General features: G+C 43.7%; 1 long non-coding RNA gene across 1 annotated transcript; it reads left to right on the plus strand.

Moving 5' to 3' along the window:
• The first annotated feature begins 3,014 nt into the window (after window positions 1-3,014).
• LOC106932775 (uncharacterized) lies at window positions 3,015-26,239 on the plus strand. Its single transcript, XR_001421354.2, has 3 exons — window positions 3,015-3,970; window positions 17,352-17,405; window positions 26,017-26,239. It is a non-coding gene; the product is annotated as an uncharacterized LOC106932775 (long non-coding RNA).
• The last annotated feature ends 321 nt before the right edge of the window (window positions 26,240-26,560 follow it).

The raw sequence follows: 26,560 nt of genomic DNA on the forward strand, positions 1-26,560 counted from the left end.
TTATGTGCTGGACTGTCTCAGAGGCCTCCTTGCACAACCTACACCTTGGGTCTTGTCTGGTGTGGTAGATCTGAGCTTCTATTGCTCTGGTGTTTAGGGCCTGTTCCTGGGCGGCCAGGATGAGGGCCTCCGTGCTGTCCTTGAGTCCAGCTTTCTCCAGCCATTGGTAGGATTTCCTGATATCAGCCACTTCAGTTATTTGTCGGTGGTACATCCCATGTAGGGGCTTGTCTTCCCATGATGGTTCCTCCAGCACCTCGTCCTCTGTTCCCCATTGCCTGAGACATTCGCTGAGCACATCGTCCGTTGAGGCTTTGTCCTTGATGTATTTATGGATCTTAGATGTTTCATCCTGGACAGTGGCTCTCACACTCACTAGTCCTCTGCCTCCTTCCTTACGGCTCGTGTACAGTCTCAGGGTGCTGGATTTGGGGTGGAACCCTCCATGCATGGTTAGTAGCTTCCGAGTCTTAACATCCGTGGCCTTCATCTCTTCCATTGGCCAGCTAATTATTCCGGCAGGGTATCTGATTACTGGTAAGGCATAGCTGTTTATTGCACGGATCTTGTTCTTGCCATTGAGCTGGCTTCTCAGGACTTGCCTTATTCGTTGGAGGTATTTGGCTGTGGCTCCTTTCCTTGTGACCTCATCGAGGTTGCCATTTGCTTGTGGTATTCCCAGGTACTTGTAGCTGTGCTCTATGTCTGCTATCGTTCCCTCTGGGAGTGAGACCCCTTCTGTGCGGACGACCTTCCCTCTCTTTGTAACCATCCGGCCACACTTCTCTAGTCCGAATGACATCCCAATGTCAGTGCTGTAGATCCTGGTGGTGTGGATCAGTGAGTCGATGTCTCGCTCGCTCTTGGCGTACAGCTTGATGTCATCCATGTAGAGGAGGTGACTGATTGTGGCCCCATTCTTAAGTCGGTATCCGTAGCCAGTCTTGTTGATGATTTGGCTGAGGGGGTTCAGGCCTATGCAGAACAGCAGTGGGGACAGAGCATCTCCTTGGTATATGCCACATTTGATGGACACTTGTGCAAGTGGTTTGCAGTTGGCTTCAAGGGTGGTTTTCCACAGCCCCATCGAGTTTGCAATGAAGGCTCTTAGAGTCCTATTGATGTTGTACATCTCTAAGCATTCAATGATCCAGGTGTGTGGCATTGAGTCATAGGCTTTCTTGTAATCAATCCAAGCGGTGCACAGGTTGGTGTGTCGGGTTTTGCAGTCTCGGGCGACTGTGTGGTCTACAAGGAGTTGGTGTTTGGCTCCTCTACTATTTATGCCGATGCCCTTCTGTGCCGTGCTCATGTATTTATCCATGTGTCCGCTTATCTTAGCCGCTATGATGCCTGACATGAGCTTCCATGTTGTAGAGAGACAGGTTATTGGCCGATAGTTGGATGGGACTGAACCCTTTGAGGGATCCTTCTGGATCAGGATTGTGCGCCCTTCAGTTAACCATTCAGGGTGAGTCCCATTCTGTAGCAGCTGGTTCAGTTGAGCTGCCAGTCGCTCATGGAGGGCAGTGAGTTTCTTTAGCCAGTAGGCATGGATCATGTCAGGCCCTGGTGCTGTCCAGTTTTTCATACCCGAGACTCTTTCTTGGACATCTGCCACAGTGATGGTTACCGGGGCTTGTTCAGGGAGGTTGCTGTGGTCCTCTCGTAGAGAGGTTAGCCACTGTGCCTTGCTGTTGTGGGACGCCTCCCTTTCCCATATGCCTTTCCAGTATTGTTCAGTCTCCAGCCTTGGTGGGTCTGCTCTGTTGTTAGTACCCTGCCATTGAGAGTACACTTTAGCTGGTTGGGTGGAGAAGAGCCGGTTGATCCTCCTGGCTTCATTCTCTCTTGTGTATCTCTTTAGGCGGCTGGCCAAGGCTTGGAGCCTTTGTTTGGCAGTTTCGAGTGCTTCAGGTATGGGCATCTGGCTGTACTTCTTGGGTACTGATCTTTTCATTGCACCCCTTAGGAGCTCTGACAGCTGGCTCACTTCCCTCCTTGTTATCTTGATCTTAGCCTCTAACCGTCTTTTCCATGATGGATATTGGGTCTCATGGTTGCTCTTATAGCCGAGCATTTCAAGGATCACTGATGCTGAGTTGTATATCAGCTCATTGGTTTCTGTTATGGTGTTGGTAGGGATTGTTCTCAATGCTGCATTCACATCTTCAATGAGACTTTCTGATGGTACTTCACTCAGCCGTTGTAATTGGCGTCGGGGTTGCCTGGTGTTCATTCGGGCCACGATTCTCTCTCTCAGGTCAGTTGCTGTCTCGTTCAGCTTTGATAGTTCGTTCATTACTGGGGCTGCATACCCAGTCTCGGGGTGGGGAGTAGTTAACTCCCCCCTGACCTTACCTTTGGGCTCCTCCCTTATGCCGTAGCATTTGTGTTGTACCTCGTCAATCTCAAGTTGTGATAGCAGTTGCCGTTTGCGGATGTTGGAGCACTGAGCTACTAGTTGTTTGGCAGTCATTGTAGACTGTGGGTGTCGAAGTAACCATTCCACCCTCAGTCTTTGCATGTAACCCCTCTGACTAGGGTTACTTGAGTAGTAGCACTCCAACAGATCCATGTTTTCGTCTCTCGCCCATTTCCGTCTTGTTCCAGTAGCCCATTTTTCATCAAGGTGCTCTGGTTCCCCAGCACCTGACGCAGACCTTGTTTGGCCGGGCGACGTCTGAGCCGGCATGTCATGCTTATCAGTGTCTCTCATTGTATGAGGTAGGCTATATAGCTCCAAGGGTCTTGCCTAGGGACCCACACTGCATAGCTCAATTGCACTGTTGTAACTTGCCCCAACCTGGATTCGAACCCCGGTCTCCCGGGTGGCAGACTGGTGTCCTACCCACTGAGCTATACAGTCAGCTATATATATATATATATATATATATATATATATATATATATATATATATATATATATAAAATCTGAAAAATGTCCCAAATCAAATGTAATTCTAAACAAACAGATAGTTGCACAAGGCCACCGAAATGTTTATGCAGCAAGCAGTATTGACATCATATCCCATTAAAACTAAGCATTGCTCAGTGACTTTCAGAGGAGCTTTTCTCTTTTTCCATACAATAATGAGCGACTTCAATGTAGCTGCCCTTTAAGTAGCAGCATCCGTCTTGACATTACATGTAGCGCTTTGCATGCACACCAAAAAGTAAAACTTTAATTTTATCTTTGCAAGACACATTCTTCTATGTGTTTTCTGTATCCTTGATTTGAGTTTTGATCAACTTTAAGCAGATTAGGAGGGGGGATTCTCTACTAACGCTCTCAGCTTTGCATCTTAGCGACCCATTCAAAGTTACCTTGGGCCTCTTGATTAAAATACACACAACTAAAACAAAAAAAAAAAAAAAAAAAAAAAGCAATTGGATTTTGGTAGAATTAGAATATGTCACAATTTTTAGTTTTTTTTTAATTTTTTTATTTCACAGTTATGCAATACTTTGCGCTTCATTGCACGAACTAAAAATTAAAATCGCCATTTCAACGGCGTCGAAGTGACGAAATGCGGAAAAAAAAGTTCACCGGGTGTTAACACTTTTGCGAAGGCTTGTAAACGAATAAGTGGAGCGATTAAATACTGCTGAGTAACGCTGCTCTACAATTCCTTCCTCTCACAATGTTTTTTGTGGATAATGATGAGATTAGGCACACTGCTGAAAGGAGAGCTATCACAGTCCTCAATTGGAGAACCTCGTCTCTCTCTCTCTCTCTCTCTGTCCCTCTGAGCGGCGCTGGACCGGCAATCAGCGCTCATCTACTTTAGGCGGCAAACGCAAAGTAGCTGAACAAACACTCGTGTGCGGCACACCCACGGTGCCTCTCGGCAATGATGAGTGCAATTATCCAGCTGTTTAACCGGATCACAATGGGGGCCACTACTGGAGCTGCACTCAGTGGAAGCAGTGGAAAGGGCTCCGAGGGCGACGAAACGTGAGTGTTACGGTGAGTAGGAGCACTTCAACCGACTCAAGGGCAACGTATGCACATGTTGAGAGATAAAAAAATAAAAAAATAAATAAATGAGCTAGCAAAACAAGCCAAGTCAGCATATTTACACAGCAAAATTAAAAAGTGAAGTGTTAAAATGTATTTATTTTTTTAATAGCGTATCGTAATCTCACCCTAAAAGCGTTTGACCTTTGATTTGAGACGATTTATGAGATGTATTTTATATGAAAGATGGCAGTAAATTTTGATTTTAAAAGTCAAAGCACTTAAAGAAGTAATGATGCAATGCACTCTGAGTATCACACATCCATGTGAGATGCTTTGCTACGCACATTCACGCTTTTTCACCAATTATTGACCAACCACAAAATCAATCTTAATCTCACCTCCTTGACATACATTTGTAAAGGCATAGCAGGAAAGATCTCGGCAGCCTGTGACAGAAACACCCACCTAGACATTGTTGCAGACTGGCGTCTCGCCCACCTTCGCAGTGGCACACCCTGAAAGCAGGAACTGCATCCTGCCAGACGATGTGCTCCGACACAGTAGTGCAAAAAGCCCCAGTCTGAAGGATCCTGATAAATGCGGCGCAGAGTCAGCAAGGCACTGGCCTGCAAACCCAGATCCCAGTTTGATGGAGCATCTGGCGGTGGCGCCAAGGCTCCACCCTGCAATGCAGCCAATCTGCTGCCAACACTGAAGACTCAGTCATTGTGGAACATTTCCAAGCTGGTCGGGTCAAGACAGAAGGTTTTACTGCACCTGATCGCCATCAACACAGTGAAAAACATAGTAAACAGATTTGTGTGTGTGTGTGCGTGTGATATTGGAAACTACATTGGCATTGTCAATAAGATGGTGCGTAACACAGCGAGACGCTCCACAGACATCAGCAGCTTTAATCTGAAACACTGACTGCTGCCCACGAATCCCATCACCTTCACCAAAACACCGACGAAAGCTAATAAACGAGTGTGGGACGAATACGGCGGAGCACTTACAGGCCGTCACATCTCAAAACAAATCACACAAACTGCTCAGTTTTTACAGCACCTGTTACATGTTCATCTTTCAACCCCTCACCCCCTACCCTTCTGCCCTCCCAGCTTCTTTTACAGTAACCACCACCTGCCCCGCGCTGATTGTATATTATTTGAACAAGCACACACCAACCAAACAGAGCTGAACAAAGGAGGACGGCAGCAGGTGTTTCTACCTGTTCACTACTGCAGCAAAGACTGTAATAAAGGCTACTTAGAGAGAATGTCTGCAAAACATTATTTCCAAGAGTCGAGTTAAAACCTTCAGTGCTTCAGCGTTTTATTATTATTATTATTTATTATTGTTGTAACAAAATGAAGCATACAACCTGCAGAGTTAAATGCCATTCACTCTTACTTATGTGAAGATCTTACAAGTTTGTTAGAGAACATCAGTGTTTAGTTTGAATGGCCTAGTCAAAGTCCAAACCTAAAAACCAATTGTGAAGCCATGCCGGTTTAACAATTAGGTGTCTTCTGAAATCAGAATAAAGTAGGCAGGATACAAATGCGTGGCAACATTTTCAGATTTTGATTTATAAAGACTTAATCCATGTATCAATTGACAAAAAAAAAAAAAAAAAAAATCCAATGAAACACATCAAGATTTGTGGTTGCAATAGCATAATATATCTGCAAACTCAGAGATATTAGATTGAACCTAATAGACAGTAATTATTACTAGAAATAATTACTGTCTATTAAGTTTGGTCACACAAAAAGTGACCAAACAGCCTTTGTAGTTCAAGAAACAGCTCACTTTTCTGAAAATTATGCACCAATTCCTTCTATGTGAAGTACGACTTTGTCTTGGTCTCACGCAGAATCCCCCCTCCCACCCATTAAATACAACGAAGTTTGCGGGTTGCAGTTTGACAAACTGTGGAAACGACTGGTTTGAATACTTTCGGAGGGCCCTGCAAACTTATCTCAACTTGAAACCGGCGCACACGGGTCAGTGAAAGGATGGCAAAACACAAGCAAATTCACAGAAGTGCGAGAAATTTTTTGCTGATTTTGGTGTTCTGCCACGGGCCGTTTCCCCTTCTGTCAGCCAGGTTTTGTTTTTGCGAGGGCCGGAGTGCTTCATGTCTAGGCAGGGCGCCAAGTGGGCTTAAAGCTATCAGATAAGCTCTCGTGATTATTAAGTCGATGCAGGTCGGGTTTGAGAGAGCAAGATTTTGGCAGAGGACATTTTTAGCAAAATCTATGAGCAAAATTCTAAAATTCTACTAAAAGTTTGAAATGTATTTTCCTTCTTCAGCTAGAAAAATCTGTCATCTACTATGCCTGAGAAGCCAGCCTTAAAAAAAAAAAAAAAAAAAACATAATTTATTGTAGTTTATGTAAGCATATAAATGATGGATTACTTTGAGAAACTTCTGTCACTCCACTGAGTTACACTGATGGACACCAAAATGATGACTGTGCAAAATCCCAATCCTAATGCATCGCACTGCATTAGGATGCAAGCACAAATCGCAAATTGCTTGATGCCAAAAGGGTCAAATGTCATCCAGCCAGCACTTCTTTTTCTTGTCCATTACAAACAAAACGTGGAACGTTGCCTTTAAACAAAAAGTATGTGAAAATAATGATCATACAGTCTTGTACAAGTCGTGTCTGTTTGCAAGGAGAGTAGTGCCGAGTGAAAAAAAAAAAGCGTTTTTATTAATCAATGTTGAACTATTAGGGAAAAAAAAAACACATTGATTTTTGCATTTGTTTACCGTAATTTGTTTGGGTGCCACAGCTTCCAGTTTAAGAGGGCGCCTGGGAAACGGTCATAGGTACAATCCCTCTGACCGCAGAGCGTGTGTGGTTAGAGAGAATTGAAAAACCACAGCCTCTCCGCGGTGCATCAGAAAGCTGCTTCCATGTGCAGCAGAATGGTCCACGGCCTATTCCTACAGTGTCATTACAAAATGATATACCTTATCAAAACGCAGAGCAGTGGTGCTTTCACAAGGAAATTGATAATTGAATTTTTTTTTTTTTTTTTTGTCATAATCATCTCCACTGGTGTTAGAGCGCCTGCTCTTTTCATAAGAGAGCTGTCGGAACATCTATGCCTGTGACACATCAGCAGTGACTAAGCCTGTCTCTCCTGGAGTCTAAAGTGCCGGTTGAATAACTGGATTGAGCTCTCAAACGCATTGACGTTTACAGCGAGAGCTGCATTTACCTAATAAAGGCCAGACCTCTTCTAATCACTCAAAACCAAACATGGAAACCTGCTTTGCATTTAATGGATCGGGGAAGACAAACCGGCCCCCGTTAAAAGGCCTGGCGCATTTCTCACCGAATGCAGGCAAAACGGCACGAGTCTCGTTAAGAAATACGAAATGTGTTGTTTAGGATTCGGTGTGACTCAACATCGGTGTGAATATGTATTTATTTATTTATTTCGAACATGATAGCAGCATAAAATATCAGATGTAAACAAGGAATGCAGAAGACATATTTTTTGCACCGCAATAATCTTAACATGGTCGAAAAGGAGTATGAAAAGTAAGAAACTTATGAACTCCTACCCCATAAACTCATAGCATGTTTTCAGATGGACCCTCATTAATAACTCAAATCAAAAATAAAAACATAGGTTAATTAATTTTCCATTTTATCTTTTTTTTTTTTTTTGCCATGGACTCACCAAACACACACACGTCTAAATATATGTCATCCATACATCCATACCCACACACACTCATATGCGTTGGCCTCAATTTATATATTCATATTAGTGCTATCTCTCCCCCATATTTCTGTCTTCTGAAAATAACTTCCTTATATGGCCTGTTAAATTGTATAACATTTTGACTTTGTTTTAACTCCTCATTTAACTTGTTCCGTAATTTTACACCACAAATTGAAATACAAAAGCTCTTTCTTGTTGTGCGTTTACTACGAATCCTCAAGTTTGAATTTAAACCTCTTAAGTTACCTATATCCCTCTTCTCTTTCAAAAACGCATGCTTTATTTTTTTTAAGGTAAATATTTACTGTAAGGGTTTCTGAAATATGTTGTTGCACAATGTCAGATCTATTGAACTTTGGACAAATGAATACACAGAGAGAGAGAAAAAAACACGGCAGCTTATTTAAATGAGAAACTATTACTGTGCATAATTCATGTGCCTTAACGTACAGCTGGATGTCTGTTGCTTACACTGTTAAGATTTATGAGCGCTTAGAGCTTCCTGCAATCTGTCTACAAATGTCTTTATCCCATGGCTATCAGTCTCTATAATAAGAGTTATGCACGTTTACTTAATTACATTTAGGCAGACTGTTTTGGAAAAAAAAAAAAAAAAAGATGGAACAGATTTGTCATTTTTTAAACGTAAAACATTTTGACAACGCAATTTTTGGTTAACAAAGATCATATTCCTCAGTTAGATACGCATAGGCAAGTATTTAAAGGGAATTTCCTCCTGAAACATACCACACTAGATTTGTTACCACAATTGTTAATTGGCTTGTTAGATCACCGGAGTGTGGCGTTCCCCATTTACTTTTCCTCAGCCGAACCAACATTTGTTACAGTGTGGTTGATTTACTGCCTTGGCAGGCTGTGACCACTGTATCTCCGTGTGACACGCCAAATGAATCTGATATAGAAAAAAAAAGAAAAAAAAAAAAGGGAAATTGCAGGCTGTCAGACTGATTCGATTGTTTGCTTCATCGGCCACGCTCCGACTGTTCAAGTCAGTCGAAATTCTCTGGAGACTAATTTTTCTGTAAGAATTTTGACGTTCGTATCCGTTTTATTAGCGGGCTGTCAGATGGGCTGAGGGCTTTTCTGATGCAAGAGGCGTATGATCCCTCTGAGACATAAATGAAGCAAGGAAGGATCCATGAATCCATCACAGTTTTGCTGTTGTTTCTGATATACGTTTCTCAGCATATACAAGATGGAAACTGGCCTTACTGCAGTAAATATCCTTTTAAATTTTAATGGCTCTTGCGAAAGAATAAATCTCCTTTTTTTTTTTTTCTTTTCAAATGTTGTTACACTTCAACTTCGAACGTCAGAGCGTTTTCTTGGAACTGTATGTGACGCTGCAACAGGAAGTAGCACACAGAGGTGAAGTGCCAAAAAAAAAATGAAGCAGGAGTATATTTGTAATTTGTCCCCTCTGATAGTTACAAAACAGCTGGTTAGATTCTTTTCATTAAATAGGCATTTTCTGAACACAGGATTTTAGTTTTTGAAGTGTGAATTTAGAAAGTTTGCTCATTTTTTAGTAAATCTTCATTATTTATACTGTTCATTCCCTCTACTCTGGCATTTAAAGATTAGTTAATGAAGTGTTACATGGGTCAATACGTCTCGTTTTGATACGTATCTTTTAAAGGGGCAGTGTTTTTTGTTTTTTTTTCAATGCACATAGTGCCATTATGTAACACAATGATGTAACTATGTCACCTTCAGTTAAACGCTGTTTATATCAAACATAACTTAAAAGAAATGTGATGCTGCAGTTTGCGGCCTGGAAATTGGTCTCTGTTTCTTTAAGAAGCTCCTGGTCTTTCCAACACTCCACCTTCGGCGTGTCGTCTCAACAATGAATCTCAAGTATGCCGTTTAAAACCATTCTCAGGAACGTTGGACTGCGCATGATGAGCTCAGCAGACACACGACTCCATTAGGTATTTGCCAACTGCTGCTGCCGCTAGTCTAGAGGGACTGTGTGGGAAAAGCACTGGGCAGGGATGCTCTGTGAGAGGAATCGTCAGTGCACTAAAGATGACCAGATGATGAGCAGAAAACAGTTCAAATTGCGAGTGCTTAGTCTACTGAAAACGTCCTTTCCTGGTTGTTGTCAGTGAAGCACACAGTCATATTTTATGCCAAGCAAATCATCTTTGTAATTCGGCTAATTACTGAGATTGTTAATTAGATTAAATGTTTCATCTAATTAACTCCGATGGCCACAGTTCAGAACTCATTAAATTTGTTGACCATTAAAAAAAAACAAAAAACAACTAAGTAGGGCTACTTCAATGATCCCAGGAAACAGACCAGTTGCTCCGCGTGAATGCTCTGTCTCCAGAGCTGATTAATCACAGTTTGGGCTGCCACAACGTCCTCTGTCTTCCCTTATTGCAGCGCAGTGGCAGCTTGAAGCTTAAAGCAAAGTAAATCTGCCTCCCTGACTGTAAGATAAATAGAAACAACAGTGCCACTCCCCGGGGCTCCAAGCTCACCAGCCATAATGGTGACATCTCTATTTACCCTCAAGTGGTAAATGAACACCAAGGTCATTTAGCACTTAAAAAGACTACACAGCACTGCTTACTGCTTAAGTGTAAATCTCACTGCGCAACGTTTACTCGCAAGACAACAATTTATGACGGAAATGAGGAATATTCTCTTCAAATTTTCATCCCCTTTTGTTCAATCAGAAGCGTCGTTCACCTCATCGCTGTCACTGACGAGCAGTCTGTCAGAGAGCATCTCTTTATCATCACGCTCTCTAACCTACCCGGCGTCTTTCTTATTTCAATTGCAAATCTTTTGCACACTCCTTCTCTGACAGCGGGTTGTTTATCATCTTACATATGGCTTTCCAGCAAATGAGGTCTTGCTGCTTGGCCTGCTTACTGTGTTTAGTCTGCTGTCAGCTGAGGGCTTTGTGCTTGTCTGTCTCTGTCCTTCTACCCTCGTTCACTTTCTTACCATCTTTTTTAAAAATAAGTTGTAAGAATCTCTGATGATTTTTTACAGCTTTAAAATTAAAGTAATAAAATGTTTTTTTTTTTTTTTACATTTATACTTAATAGCACAATTACTATTAATTATCAGGGCAGTTCCTGTTTGGACTGAATTGCTCTTCGCATGATACAATTCAGATGCAGCTGCACAGTCATTAAAATAACATTACGTTTGAAGGCCAAAGCAAACATCCAGCAAAAAATATACTTTTTTATCATGCTTAAAATTAAAATGAGTTACCATAATATTCCACAATATTCAGACTACTACATTGTGGTAGTTATCATATCCATCAGACACACTGGGTTTAATCCTGGATTCTTTTTTAATTTCTTGTTTTTCTCTCTTTTGCTTTTGTCCTGCAGTTTAGAGCCTTACTGTAACAGGAGGCTTCATTGTGTTAAACGAGTATTTCGCCTTTATGTGCAGGCAGGTCCTCTGACGTCAGTCCTAACCAGTCTCTGATTGGATTAAAGGGAGAGGGCGTCTGCCAGCCATTCATAAATATGAGTTTATGTGCGTACGTGTGTCTGTAGCATCTGCCACGTATCCAGTCAGACAAGGCAAAAACAAGGCAATTTAAAAGGACTGATCTGTAGTAAACTGATCGTTTCTGATTCCAAACAGGCACGTCCAATTTTCTTTCCTACAGTTTTTACGTATCTGATATAAAAGCCACGATCGATTTCTCTTTTTAAACAAAAAATCCACCAGACTCTAATAGAAAAAAATACATGCCAGCGGTATAGGAGAATATTTTCGGACGCATCCCCGCCATCCCCCATCTTCAGCTTTAATATAAATACGACTGACTTTCTTTTTTTGTTTTTTTTAAAAAGAGAGAAAAAATAAGATTTTCCGTCTGAAATGCTTTCAGTAAATTCAAGGCTTGGCCTTCTGCAGCTTTGCTTGGTTTCATTTGATAAACACATTCTTATTTATGGGACGGAGGCTCAACGACTAGCAGAGTCTGAAGGTCGGAGGTTTCCTCAGAGTGGACTGCAGATCACTTCATGTGTGGAGCCGCGTATGGCAGAACAGAGCAATCCTCTGCAAAGGCTCCCTCCTTCCTTCTGAGCATGTTAATAAGCTCTGGGAAATAAGAAATGAGTTAACGCTACCCGCCCTGTTTCACGTTTGGGGTTTGGCGTTGTGTTGGTATTCACAAAGCATTTTATCTATAGGTTTATTTTTTGCTTGATCTGAAACAGACTGCAAGTGGAAATTTCTTTGGAAGTTGTTCTGTTGTGGCTACTTTGTTAAAAGATTTGAAGACTGACGTGGATTTCTGAATTTTCCCCTGTCATATTTAGCTTTACGGACCCGAAATGCAGACAGTCAAGCTAAAATAAGAGAATAATTCAACATGGAGCAAAAATCCTGAGCTTAAAATACTGAGGCGGGGTTATAAAGTGACCAGAGAAACAGATAAATGAATCAGAACATTCTGAGAACAGTCAGATAAGGCTTCTGCCTTATCTGGTGTTCCCGCAGAATATACCCAATTTGGGTTGTCTTGGCCCTTTTAACGCAGCCTGTGAGGTTTTCCATTTCCTGACCGGAAGGAGAATACAACCTGCTGAATGTGACAGGTAGCCAATCAGAAAGCGCGGTGACGTAAGAACAGAGGGGAATCCCAAACAGCTGACATATTGCGCAACTGAGAGTCCGGTGGATATTGGAGATGATATGTGGAAATGTTTATTATTATATGTAAAGGTCATTATGTTTATTCAGTTAAAAATATTAACTATGAAAAAACACAGTCACCTCCAAATCATAGTGCAGCAAATAGAGCGGCTGCTCCCGTCGTCTTTTATCCACCACCTTTTCTTTTTGTTTCGTCTTTTATCTCTTAAAATGTCTCCACAAACTATCACTATTGTTTCTACATCGTCATCCGTGTTTGGTTATTCTAAATTCCCGTTTGCTATGTTGGGAGTTTTACTGGATGATCCTCTGGAATCGGGATGTTCGTGACTGGAATCGGTTCGTGTTGCTCCTGCCGTGTGGTGGAACACGAACCGATCGAACCTGCTGTACTTTTATCAGCTCTGTGGTCACAGAAGTTTGGAGAATCGGCCGACAATCCTTAAATCTTGCCGTCTAAACCAGATTTAAGACTCACAAGCTCTACTCATCTCCTCTCGACCACTGCCCAAACGCACTCTGACTCTGGTTGCTATGGTAACGTTTACATATCCCTTCAAAATAAGATACAGATGCGCCACAAAAACGAGCATTTTACTTTTATGAAAATTTTAACTTATTTTAACTTGACTAACGGGAGCCCTGAGCTTGTTTCTCTGCAACGAGACGGTCCCATCTGGGAGTGATGAGAGACAATGACAGCCGAAGTGTTGCTTATATCCACAGCGTGCTTGGTCTCTACTTGGTGAAGCAGTTTGAAGCTTCATTCCCTCATTAGCAGCCAGTCACCGCATGTTACACAGAGCGGCTTGTAATGTGGGTCTCACCTACCGGTCCGGGATAAATCCATCCTCCTGTCTCTTCTCTGGGCCTTTTCCCCTTTGCAAAGAAACTTTCCAAAGACATCTGATCTGTTTGTTACTCATTTTGCTGCTTGTGGGCTCAGTGTTGGCGCGCAAGTAACCGAGAGAATCCGGTAAAAGGATTTTCAAAATAAAAGATCCTCCAGACTCAAATAATACATAAAACGGAAATATTTAATTATTTCTTGCGCGGCCCGGTACCAATTGGGGGCTGGGGACCACCGGGGGTTGGGGACCACTGATCTAGACTGCTCTTCTATAACAAATGTTCTCAATATCCGGTCTGCCGGTATAAGTGGGCAGCTAAGTTTTCATAGGTCGGAAGTTTTCCCATACTCTTTCTTTTCTGCTTTATGTATTTAAAGAGCGCAAAAGGCGTCATTACACACTCCACGATACGATCGTCTAGTTTTCACATCGCCATTCTTTTGCTAGACACTGTAGTGCAACACCCATGCCAACACTGTGACACACACACATACGAGGCACTGAAACCGTCTCTTAGAAAGCACACAATCATAAACCTCCGGCGCTGCGTGTGATTCTGTCTTCTCCGTGAAGACCTGCGTGTCTCGGAGGCTGTTTGGGACTTTATGTGAGAGATATTCAGGGAGACAAACTGCAGTTGCTAAATTGGGTGGTTATGTAATCATCTGTTTCTGCCTCTCATTGCCATTGCCTCAGCAAATTCATCCTCATCACATCAACGTAGTAGTCATAACGTTTCTTCAGCTTCTACATTTCTTTCTGCGACATATCCTTTTTGTTTTGGTGGTGTCCTAACAGGAAATGGCTGTGTCTTTTTAATTTCTTAAGTTTACAGGTGCCTGTGATGTCCTCAACAAGAGAGGCACAAATTTGAGTTTTTGGAGATGCTTTTGACACAATTTTGCAACTTACATTAATGAGTGGTGCAGCTAACATCCCTGGAGAATGCAGGACATCGTCTCATCTCAGAATCCATCATTCTCCACCACAAATAGAGTTTAAAAAAACAAAATAACAACACAGTTTTGATGTAGATCTTTCAACCTTCATATTCTCTCTCTCTCTCTCTCTCTTTCTCTCTCTCTCTCTCTCCATCTCTCTGGTGTTGGGTGGTGAAGGCTCTCTGCCCTCGGTAGCAACTTCCACAACGAAGAGTATTGCTGTCAGCACAACCTGGTACCATTGTTTTGGGAAACTACAAAAAAACTCTAAACCATGCAAGAGGCCAACCTTAAGAATTTGGTTGACTAATGCAAAGCGTATTTGACTTTTTTTTCTTCAAACATAGATTCGGAAACAACTACTTTTGAATGTTTCTTAAGTCTTAACATATATTTTTTGGAAAGACACTTCTAGAGCTGTATCTAAGCGGTTTATTTATTTATAATACTGCTTATTCATTGTCCCTAAACGTAGACAGTAAGGTACTGGTACCTCTCAGATGAGGTTTTTTTTTTTTTTTACTCATTTGTCTGTTTCTTTTGATTGTTCATGTTTTGTTAACCTTTTAAAGTTTTGAAGTAACCGGTCAGAGGCTTGGAACCACCTCTTATTTAAGTGAGAATCGTTTGAAGGTGCTTGCTTGAGCAAGGCCCGAGATCCAAATGTTGCTCAGTTAAATCTCCGAGTTCTGCCAGCATCGGGAAATGTTGTCTTTTTGTGTTTGCTGATCGGAAAAAGATTGCAACTTTGACTCTGTGGTTGTCCCCTTGCTGGCCACGCCTGATCAAACTGTCACCAATCAACTGGAGAGTTCCTGGTGAGTCTCCAGAGCGAGCCCTTTTCCGGAACGAAAGGCGAAACGCACGACGTCAACCGAGACATATCCCGACGCGACCTCGTTCTTCGCCGTCTTCAAAATCCCTGCCTCTTGTCTGTGGCACCTGTTGAGCAGTGACAGGCCCGTCTGGCTACAGCGTATCGCCGAGCCATCTGCTGACGCCTGCTTTCAGCACCACGGACAGCACGTCGTCACAACTGAGCAAAACAAAGAACGGAGAGGAAATACAGGAACAGGAGACAGTACCTTATGGCAAATTTAAAAAAAAAAAAAAAAAACAGATAGGTGAAGGGAAAGGGTAGGAGGGGGCGGTAGAGAGAAAGAGAGAGATTTGTCCATGTCATTAGGGATTAGCCTAGTTTGACTGCTTGAGGCTGTCAGTGTCTGAGTGCTCTTGTCCTCAAATAAACACACGCAGGCATCCAGATGCACAGTATGTTTCCTTCTTACAGATAGATAGATAGATAGATAGATAGATAGATAGATAGATAGATAGATAGATAGATAGATAGATAGATAGATAGATTTTCTCTCCTACTTTCCACATTCCCCCACTGCACGCACCCCAATATGCTCACTTGCAACCAAAAATGTTTTGAATTATTTATGTCAGCCTTTTTTTTTTTCTTTTAAGTTGGGCACCTCGCTGTACAAGCAGTACAGTTGCCCGCCTGCCTGCTGCAGCTACAGTCCGCTGGGAGAAGCGACACCCACCCTCAACTCTTTCCTCCTTTCTCTTCCGCAAAGAAACATCACTTTTGGGTGGGGTGTAGTGTAGTAACGGGAAGGGACAATTCCCCGACAATTCCCTGCTGCTAAACAGCACGGGCTCGCACTGTTTCCGTCGAGTTTATGCGCCACCCCCCTTATGAAGAGAAAGAAAGAAAGAAAAAAAAGGAAAACTGCACAAAGGAAGATGGGAAAACAGCCGCGTAGGGAGACGACGAGGGGAGATGGTGGTAGAGGTAGCAGCTAAGTTTAGGAAAAGCGTCGTCGCTGGGTGAGGGTGTGCGGGAGAGAAGTGGAGGTAAAACACTCACTGTGCCACGGCCGGATTAAAGGATGCCCATGTCGGATGCTGCAGTCGGTCGCCAACATCAGCAGCAGCATCTCTGGGCTGCTTGCGCGGCGCATCAGCGGGAGGCAGTGCAGGATGGGGGGGGAGGGGGGTAGAGAGGAGGAGGGAAGGAGCGAGGGATGTGGGGAGGGTGAGGCCGATGATGTAAAACGGTTTAAATCATTCAGGACGCCGCGCGAAGGCAGACGCGGCGCAACACGCATCCGGTTTGTTTTCCTGTCCGGACAGGATGTCGTAGTTTCGGCCCCACCCCTCCCTCTTCCCCATCCCGTGATTTTACGAAGATCCGGCAATGACACAAAGTAACGTCGTCATAATTTGGACCAGGATTAAAAACAACGCTTTTTTTTTTTTTTTTTTTTGCTAACTTAGTAAAGCTTAAGTTAGTTTTTACACCAACAAAGTTATTACTTTAATTCAGCATAATACAGTAAGTTTTCAATATTATTTATTATTTAAAAAACAGGTTAAAGCCAAAAAATGTTTAAAAATGACACGACTAAAGTTGAAAGACCAACCAACTGGATTATTAAACTACTAAATATTTGGGTTAAAGAGTCATTTTTCAGGTTTCATTATGAGAAAATGTGTCAGAATAACACATTGTGTTGTCAGCAAAGGCAGGTATTTTTTCCTCACACTTTATAATATATAATATATTTATACTTTATAAATATATTGCATGTCTGTTTTGGCTTTATGGCCAATTCAATAAGCTACAAATGATTCCTTTCACTTCCCAATCATACATTGCGTTGTGCTGCTGGTCTGACAGATATCATTGCGATAAAATAAATTAGAGTTTCAAGTTGTAACATGACAGAACGTAGTAAGGTTTTACTTAAAGTGTAAACCGAAATTTCCAAGAATCTGAGCTGTTTGCTCCCACTGAGGCGGTGCTGTTCTGCGAACATGTCATTTGGTTTGCACTTGTAGGGAAGAAATCAATAAATTGTAAAACCGTCACAAATGACTTTCCTTTAAATCACCCTGCCCAAGCAAGGGAGGTGGAACCGGTCAGTCGGACAAGTTATCAGGCATTTTCTGGTCATTTTCCACAGAAGAAGTGGCTTAAGGACATCTTAAAGTGCATCACTGGTGTTTAATACACCATGGTTAAAGACCTTCACTGTTTGTCTCCAACGGCAGAGAGAGAGAGATGCAAAAGCCAATTGCTAAATTATTTATCCTGTGCTGGTGAATGATCAAATATTCAGCAGTTGACTAGGTTTTCTCCTTTTTTTATTGCCACAGAAAGCCCGTTTATGTCAGCTGCAACGGGAGCATTCATGGATCCAGAGAGAAAAGGTAGAGAAAAAATATCTATAAAGATTTACTTTGATCCATTATGTCTGGTGGCAAGATTTACACTCAAAGACAGTTTAAGCAAAATACCACAACCACAAACTCTGCTCAATATTCATAATTTATGCTCAGAACCCAAATGAAAGTATGGAAGCCTATTTCTGCCATTGTCATACAAAAAATAAAAGGACCTTAAATGCACAAAAATGACTATGGCTCCAAACCATTTAGGAATGCCAAGGTGATAATGGAGCTAATAGCGAAAATTCAAACTGGAAGACTCCATCCCCTCCGTTCGTCCATCGGCGTCATGCTCATCTCCGACCTCAGCGCTGGACCTCACCTGACGTGTCCAATCATCAATCAAGTTCAGCATAAAAGGATCCACACCCAAGTCATCGGCCGCTTCCCAGCTGCGTTCAATCCGTTCATCTGCTCGCCACAGCTCCTCAGCCAGCACGTCTCATCTTCTCCACAGCTTCGTGATTCTCCGTCCTTCTACCTCTCATCCTGCGTTGGCCTTTTCTTTTCCCCTCAGACGCTCCTCTGTTGCAAGAGATGTTTCTCCCGACCTCAGCCTCGATTATTTCAAGCAGGCTCACCCGCCTATCTCTCACCTATCTGGGGTTTCCCGTACTCCTCGTCCCACCTTCGAAAAACGTCATAATAAGCCCCGTCACCTCGTTACCTTTTAACTTTTGCCATGACGCACGACGCAATTGCTTCCCGCACAGTCAGTGAGTCCAGCTAGCTAACTGCGGAGCTCTACGTGGAGGAGACAGCCTGTTAAAATATGCCACGTAAAAGACGACAGAAACGAAGAGAGGATCCGACGGAAGCAGCAAGGCCGTCTTCCTTCGCCCGCCAAGGTCTCGCTGCACCGATCCACGTCACCTTTTTCTCCCAGCTCACCATCCATTCTCCCTCCATTTCTCCACCACCGCTCTCGCATCGTCTTCACACCGTTGCCACGCGATGGGTCAGCCACGTCAACAGCTTCTCTCTCTTCCGCATGCCGCCATGGTCAGCACCTTTCCGGATTTCCCTCTCTACGCCCATCTCGGGCTGTCGGGGTAAGACGTAGCATTCTCATGTCTCATTCGCATTATTACGAACTGCATTTCAATTAGCCTATTCTCTCCCGAACTCGTAGGCCACTCAGGCTGCGCCCAATATTCTCGAGAGCTTTTAACTGCATGTTGAAGAATCGATTTGTCGTGTTTGGGGAGGCGCTTTAAAACGCCATTCGAGCTCTAAGATTCTTCACCGGGTTTACTCCCGTGCGACAGCTAAAGAGACCTGCTGCTGCTGTCTCAGCTCCGTGTGTGTTCGAATTATGGCAGCAACCAGCAATTCGCAGAGCTTTGCACAGTTTCCTCAATTAACCGACTGAGTCGAGCAAGCGTTGGAGGCAGGCAACGTTAAATAATAATGAAAGTTTATACAATGTAGCACCTTCAGCTCGTCGACTAGTGGCCTGTAGCCCGCTGATATGTTCTAAAGAGTGTAGGACCCTCGTTATTGAACGCTTTGGAAATGTCCTCGTATGGGTAGTTTTACTGCAGTGTACCTTCTGCCCCCATAAGCCAATGCCCTCATGTTAAACTCGTCTGGAGTCGGGGCAGCCTAGAGGGATTACTCATTCATATATCAGCACTCGTATGCGCACTCAGCTACTGAGAGCCATGCAGCCCATTGTCTCGGGTGTGTCGGCTACCGCATTTTTTATTTCAGCTCCATTATCAGCCAACTTGTCAACCGAAGACTATGCTGTCTTTGACTGTGTCATAATTCAAGTCATATTGCCAATTGTCTCTGCACGAGTACGTATTAATCATCCAGTAATTAGGAGTTTTGCCTCAGTTGTGAGGCATCACACGCTGTTCAGTTGCTGGCCACAGATCGTGAAGTTGACTTAAATCCCTCCATGACAATCTCGGTACAATCGTTCCAGACCTTATCAATTAAACAAGCCATGAATTCTCGCTTGCATCATCCATTTCAGCAGCTCAAGTCCTCAGCATTTTCTAACTCGTTTCACTGTCTAACCTGTTTCCGGAGAGTAATGTCAGCAAGCGATCCCGATCATCGCTCACTATAAGTTGTGTTTTAACTATAAGCCAATCCTCCACCATCTGTCTCATGTCTTCTATCGCCACCATTTAATTTAGCATACCTGCGTGTTGCATCTGGTCATTTTAACACCATTGCCGATAAGCTATCTCCCTGCCTGTGCTGTGTCCAGTCCTGCTATTAGACAAGTCACCCATTTCAAGCTTAATCTCATCCTGCCTGTATATTTCCTCAGTTTTCATCCCCATTCTGAGTCTCGGCTTTTTCTTCATGCTCATCGTAGTTCCAAGCCCTGCATGCATGCAACCTTGAGGGGAGAGAAAAAAAAAAAAAAAAAAAAAAAGTCTATGTTCGACTACGTTCACCAGTCTCGAGGTACTCTCTTGGCCTTACGCTAACATCCAGTGCCAGACGAGCACTGCGCAATTCTCTGGTGGTGGTTGGTCAACCTCATGCAAGTGAATGTTATCCTGTCAATATTTCGCATATCTTTCCCCTCTGTCCTTTACACCCTTAATTTAAGGTTTCTTTCCAGTCTGTAACACCCAGCTGGCCTTCACCCTCCTGACTAGCTCTGTGCCTTCTCAGTCACTCCCTCAAGCTGACCCGTACCCCCAGGCTGGCTCCGCGCCGCCTCAGCTGGCCCATGTCCCAGCTGTTCCTTCTGTCTATCCAGCGAGGCGCCTCTCCAGCCCGCACCTGTCATTCAGCCTTTCTCCAGGCTATTCTGCTGCCCCATACCCCCCAGGCCGGCTCCGCGCCGCCTCAGCTGGCCCATGTCCCAGCTGTTCCCTCTGTCTATCCAGCGAGGCGCCTCTCCAGCCCGCACCTGTCATTCAGCCTTTCTCCAGGCTATTCTGCTGTCCCGTACCCCCCGGCCCCGCCCCGCCTCAGCTGGCCCATGTCCCAGCTGTTCCCTCTGTCTATCCAGCGAGGCGCCTCTCCAGCCCGCACCTGTCATTCAGCCTTTCTCCAGGCTATTCTGCTGTCCCGTGCCCCCCAGGCTGGCTCCGCGCCGCCTCAGCTGGCCCATGTCCCAGCTGTTCCCTCTGTCTATCCAGCGAGGCGCCTCTCCAGCCTGCACCTGTCATTCAGCCTTTCTCCAGGCTATTCTGCTGTCCCGTACCCCCCAGGCTGGCTCCGCGCCGCCTCAGCTGGCCCATGTCCCAGCTGTTCCCTCTGTCTATCCAGCGAGGCGCCTCTCCAGCCTGCACCTGTCATTCAGCCTTTCTCCAGGCTATTCTGCTGTCCCGTACCCCCCAGCCCGGCCCCGCCCCGCCTCAGCTGGCCCATGTCCCAGCTGTTCCCTCTGTCTGTCCAGCGAGGCGCCTCTCCAGCCCGCACCTGTCGTTCAGCCTTTCTTCAGGCTATTCTGCATCCCCACAAGCTGACCCGTACCCTCCAGCCCGGCTCCGCGCCGCCCCGTATCCCCATGGCTGGCCCCCATTCACCTGCCCGGCTCCGCTCCATCCCAGTAGCCCCCAAGCTGTTCATGCTCACCTGCCTGGCCCCGCCATCACATTAACCACCAAGCTGTCCTGCTTCCTCCTGCCTGGTCTCACTCTCGCAGAGTATTCCTCCGCTGACTCTGTCTCCAGCCTGGCATCATGTTATGGTTTATCACTGCTGGCCTTCTTCCACCAAGTTCCTCGTGGCATCTGTCACCTCATATCTGTTCCTTCCATCAGTGCCTCACCTTTTCTCGTGATCAACATCCCTATTGGCTGACCACTTGTATGCTGTGCCTTTTCTTTCCTCTCAGCATTCTCCTCCTCCTGTCCCCCAAATCAACTCACAGGTTCAGAGTCCCACTATGGACTCTTTGCACCTCAGTTTCCGCGTTCCGGGCGGAGCGGCTCGATTGTTTCCGATCCATTACAATTATCATTTGCACTAGGTGCTTGCAGTGCTTGGCCAAGGTTGTACATCGATCCGAAGCCCCAACAAGTCAGCTGGAGAAATGTTTAAGATGCACGCCTAGTTATACATTCACTGACACGACAGTGAGTTTTACTTAAACTTTGTGGCTAACATTAACTTTAGCTTATGCTAGTAGGCAATATTCTCTGCCATTGTTCTTGTAAAAATGTGCTAATTAAGTATCTAAACATTCTAACGGACATGTATTTATTCTATTTTCAAGTCGTTAGTGTCAGAGATTAACGGGGGAGGTTACGGTTTGGGCTTTAGCTTCCGAAGCCTGACGAAGCTCAACAAGCCTCATAGCTTAACAGTAGCCCAGCTCTGGTGTCAGAGATCTGCTTCAGCTGACCGTTCAGGTTCAAAGTTGCTGCTTTAGAGAAATGTAACCATGTTGCTTCATGTCTGTGTTATTTCGCTTTATTACCTTTGCATGTTTCTTATGAAGAGCTCAGATAAGACGGTGTTTACAGCAGTATGTACAGGTGGATTAGTTGCCCTTTCCCTCCTCTCACCTTAGGGCCTCGGCCCCGGCCTCAGCCCCTTTTGGGGGGGAGAGCATCCCTAATCAGAGTCGGGGGCGTTCACCCGAGATCACAGTTCAAATATTCCGCCGGGGCTCGAGTGCCAAAGAACTGTCATTCATTTCCTAAGAACCGTTATTAATTTTGTCTTTAAATCTTCAATCATTCATTTCTACGTCCGAGTTTTTCGGCATGTCCCAGCATGGCCTGCCCTACGGCTGGCCCATGTCCTAGCCTTCCTCTCATTGTTGGCCCATGTCTCAGTTGTTCTTCGCTCATATTTTCAGCAGGGCTCCCATATAGCAGGCACCTATCCTCCAGCCTGTCTCCAGATGATCGTGTCCCCCGAAACTGATCCCATCTCCTGCCTGGCTCCGCGCCTTCAACTATCCTTCACTTTCTTGCCTGGTATTTTTCAGCCTTTCTCTTAGAATGCCTTCATTCTTTGAATGGGCTTCATGATATCATGAAAACCCCTCTAGCAATCAAATTTGATTCCTCCTACCAGCTTCTCACCTTTGTTAAGAAAATAAATTTAAAATAAGCTAATTTTAAAACTGAGCATGTCTTGACTCAAATGGCCTAAATTGTGGTTTTAAATCAGTGACTTATTCTGGCCTGTTGACCTTTGTTTTGCCTGTGGCTGCAGCGGATGGTTTGCTAGGATCGTTTGAACTGCCTTTTGTCTGTGTGGAGAGCAGTACAGGGGAGGTTCCGGCTTTTCGCGCCCATTTGTGAAAGGCCGTAAACTGCAGGGGTTTTAGGCTTCAGATAAGGGGCCAGAGATGGCTCCTGGATTGGATGAGCAAAGATACGCCTTATTTGAATAAATTAAAGGAGATAAAACTTTCTACACAGAAGTAACACATTAGATTTGCTCTGGCAACTCTCCAAAGATGTCTTTGCTTTTCTTCTTCTTTCCATTTATGTCAGGTAAATGAATGTATGTCTCCGTTGTTCGGTAGTTTCTGTGCATTGTCTTATATTGGATTAAACTCTGTAATTCTGTGACGTCAACACGCATTGTTTTCCTTGTGGCTACACATGGCCCGCCGAGAGGACCTGGGATCCAGAGGAAGAGGGAGCCAAACTTTTTCCAAAGTTATCCAATTTAGATATTTTCTTCCTTAACACCTTCTAGACTTCTGCACTCGTTTGGCGACTACCAGTACTGTGATGTTTCTCTCCGCACCCTCAAGGCAGCTCACAAGTTTTAGGTCCCCCTTTTCTTCGGGCCTCGGCCCCGGCCTCAGCCCCTTTTTGGGGGGAGAGCATCCCTAATCGGTTATCGGGATGTTCATCGAGTTCACATCAAATCTCGGCTCAGATCAGCTGCCGGGGCCCGAGCGCCAAAGAACTGTTATTCATTGCTGTCATTAAATCTTTTAATTGTTCCTTTTTCTTCGTCTGAGTCTTTCCAGATTGAAATGGAGCTAATAGCGAAAATTCAAACTGGAAGACTCCATCCCCTCCGTTCGTCCATCGGCGTCATGCTCATCTCCGACCTCAGCGCTGGACCTCACCTGACGTGTCCAATCATCAATCAAGTTCAGCATAAAAGGATCCACACCCAAGTCATCGGCCGCTTCCCAGCTGCGTTCAACCCACCACCTCCCCTTCTCCACCCTCATCCTTTGGCTCCAGGATGGCACTCTTTCCAGACCTCCACCACCAGTGTCGGGCCCCGGGGGAGAGCATCCCTAATCGGTTATCGGGATGTTCATCGAGTTCACATCAAATCTCGGCTCAGATCAGCTGCCGGGGCCCGAGCGCCAAAGAACTGTTATTCATTGCTGTCATTAAATCTTTTAATTGTTCCTTTTTCTTCGTCTGAGTCTTTCCAGATTGAAATGTGAGGATGTCGAAGAGCCAAAAAAAAAAAAAAAGACGAAAGTGCATGAGATTGAAGTTGAAGTGTTAAATGATTGGATGTTTGTATTTATGTATTCTGTTACACAAGTCATTTTCCATAGCTTTAAAGAACCTATACTTAGTTCACTGAGGAAAAACATCTGTCGGGAACATTAAGGAGTTTTCATGAAGTTTCACTTGATAAAATCTGACTCTTTTAATGCAAAGTTGACATTTTAATGGACTTTTAATGCAAATTTTAATAGAATTTTGCATTGAAAGGATCATTATTGTCTGAATAATGCAACATTTACACTTTTAATTGACTTTTAATTGCAAAGTTGCAACTTTTAGAGCAACTTTGCATTAATAGTGTCATTATTTACCAGATGACACTTTATGACAACAATTGTAAACATTCATGAAGACTCCTTCGTGTTCCTAACAGGTGCTATGACATGTTTATGACAGTGTCATGTCAGTCTGTTGCACAGCCCTTCAAATAAAGTGTTACCAAAACATTTGATCAAACTGATTAAGGTATTACCTAAGCTGCACACGCTTCGCTTAAATGCTTAAGAATGAGGTGAGTTACATTTTGACTTTAATCTTTTGTGCGTGTTGAGGTCATGAACACCGTTGTGGTTGCTGCTTCCATTTGTTTTTTTTTTTGTTTTGTTTTTTCCCACCTCAGCTCCCACTGCTTTCTCTTTCACTGCTAAATGTCAGCTACCCTGTGGTCCGGCTGCGATGTGAGTCTGGGGCTTTCTGGGAGAGCACGTGTCTGCGCATTAGAGAGGGAGGCATGAGTCACCAACACGGCGCCCCGAGCAGCGAGACAGATGTGTGAGCAAAGTGTCACTACCCATAATTCAGAGAAATTTGATGAGGTCATTTGACTGCAGGGCCGGAGTGAACCCTCATTTCTGTCAGATTTAGTGCAAATAAATAGCATCTTGATGAATGTGTGTTACATGTCATCATGGGAATGACTCCTACATTAACTGAAGCATCAATATATATATATATATTTTTTTTTTTTTTTAGGGTTGATTGATGGCAACGACCATCTTAAATGACATCCAAAAATAAGAATCTGATCTGTAAGTTTGAGTTTGTTGAAATATATATATATTTTTTTACATGCAACTGTGGTTTAAAGTATGTATGCATAAGCTCACCGATATTTGACCACCCATCAGACATTTGCAGAGAAGCTGCACACCTTTTGCAGCTGAATAAGCTTTTCTGCACAGTTCTGGCCTCATGTCTAATCACTCTTAATTCAAGAAATGGAGGAATTTATTTAAATCAATTGATTTCTTGTCATGATCCTGTCTTTTAAGAATACTTCACAGATTTTCAATTCAACTGCAGCTTAGATTTTGGGAAGCCCTATCCAACAGTTTTGTCCATGTTTTTATAATCCGATAGACCCCCTTGACCCCAAAATTGGTGCTTCTGCACCCACTTCTTGTCTTAAATTCCTTGAAATGTGTTATTTAGGCAATTATATAACAGTTCAAATCCATTTCTTAAGGGTGAAACAATAGATATATGTTGACGGTATGTATAGGAATCTTTTGAACAGAAAAGAGTGAAAAAAAGAGATTCTATTACATTTTCCTTCTTTGAATGTGAATGTATTAGATTGAAAGACTCATGTTTCTTCCTAATGACAAAACTGCCTGCTCATATTTCATCCTAATAAATCCTCCACGCTCACACTCTATGAAAACTTTATATTCAGCTCAGTCTTCTCTCCTCCATCTGCGTCGGCCTGCTTTGGTTTGCCTTAACAGACATGTATTATTCACTGAAACCTCCAGAAGTGCTCTTCCTACACTCGCCGAGTGAAGCCAGGAGAACAGAAGCCTTTGAACAAAGGAGCCAAAGCAACAAAAAAAAAAAAACGACAGATCGCAGACAGACACCAAGTGAAAAGTGAATGTTGGAGAAATGGGTAAGGTGTCGAGACAAGAACGATAAGAGAGAGTGACAGCGTCAAAAGTCGCAGAACTAACAGCACAAACAGAGCGAGATGTAAAACGGATGATAAAATAAAGGAAGAAAGGAAGGAAACACGGAGCGTGACTGTCTGATGTACTTTTGAACCGCTTCGATGCGAGGCTGCACAAGAACACAGCAGTTCTCTCTTACTTGAAAATTTTTTTTTATCTCTTTCCATCTGTACACTACAGAAAGAGATGTATTTATTTTTTTGTTTGCTTGTTTCATCAAAACAGGACTCAGGAGTCGGGATGTTGTGGTCCTGTAGCGGTTGCCGTCTTCTTATCTGCCGTTTCCTGATTCCCCATGAGCATCTATCTGGAACGTCCCTTGAATTTCCACTCAGCTGGCCTGAGTGGTCAACTGACCTTCAGGCCACGTATACAACTGCAAATTGTGAACGTAAACACGTTAGCGATAGCATGTCAGCCTTGTTACTAATAAACATGTTGATACCAATGCTGTTCTTTCTTGGATTTATTTTAAAATTAAGTTTTTCAAACCGTCACTGGTTTGCTTGGCTACTCTACTGCAGTCAACACGCAAACATGCTGAACCCTAATCTTGTTAAGTCTGTGCAAATTGAATTTTAAAGGGCCGTGGTCAACAAAAGCAAAAAAATAAATAAATAAAAGCCTAGAGGCTCACATGAAGAGGTGCCATTAAACGCTGCGGTTTGTCAGGTCTTTTTTTTTTTTTTTTTTTTAGGCGTGGTGACCTCAAACCCATGATCCTCTTCGGTCTTTGAGGTTGTTTTTCACCCACCCACAGGTGTTCACT

This window comes from Poecilia mexicana, unplaced genomic scaffold (assembly GCF_051168715.1).
Source record: "Poecilia mexicana isolate PSO_F unplaced genomic scaffold, ASM5116871v1 scaffold_22, whole genome shotgun sequence".
In the NCBI taxonomy this organism is placed as follows: Eukaryota; Metazoa; Chordata; class Actinopteri; order Cyprinodontiformes; family Poeciliidae; genus Poecilia; species Poecilia mexicana.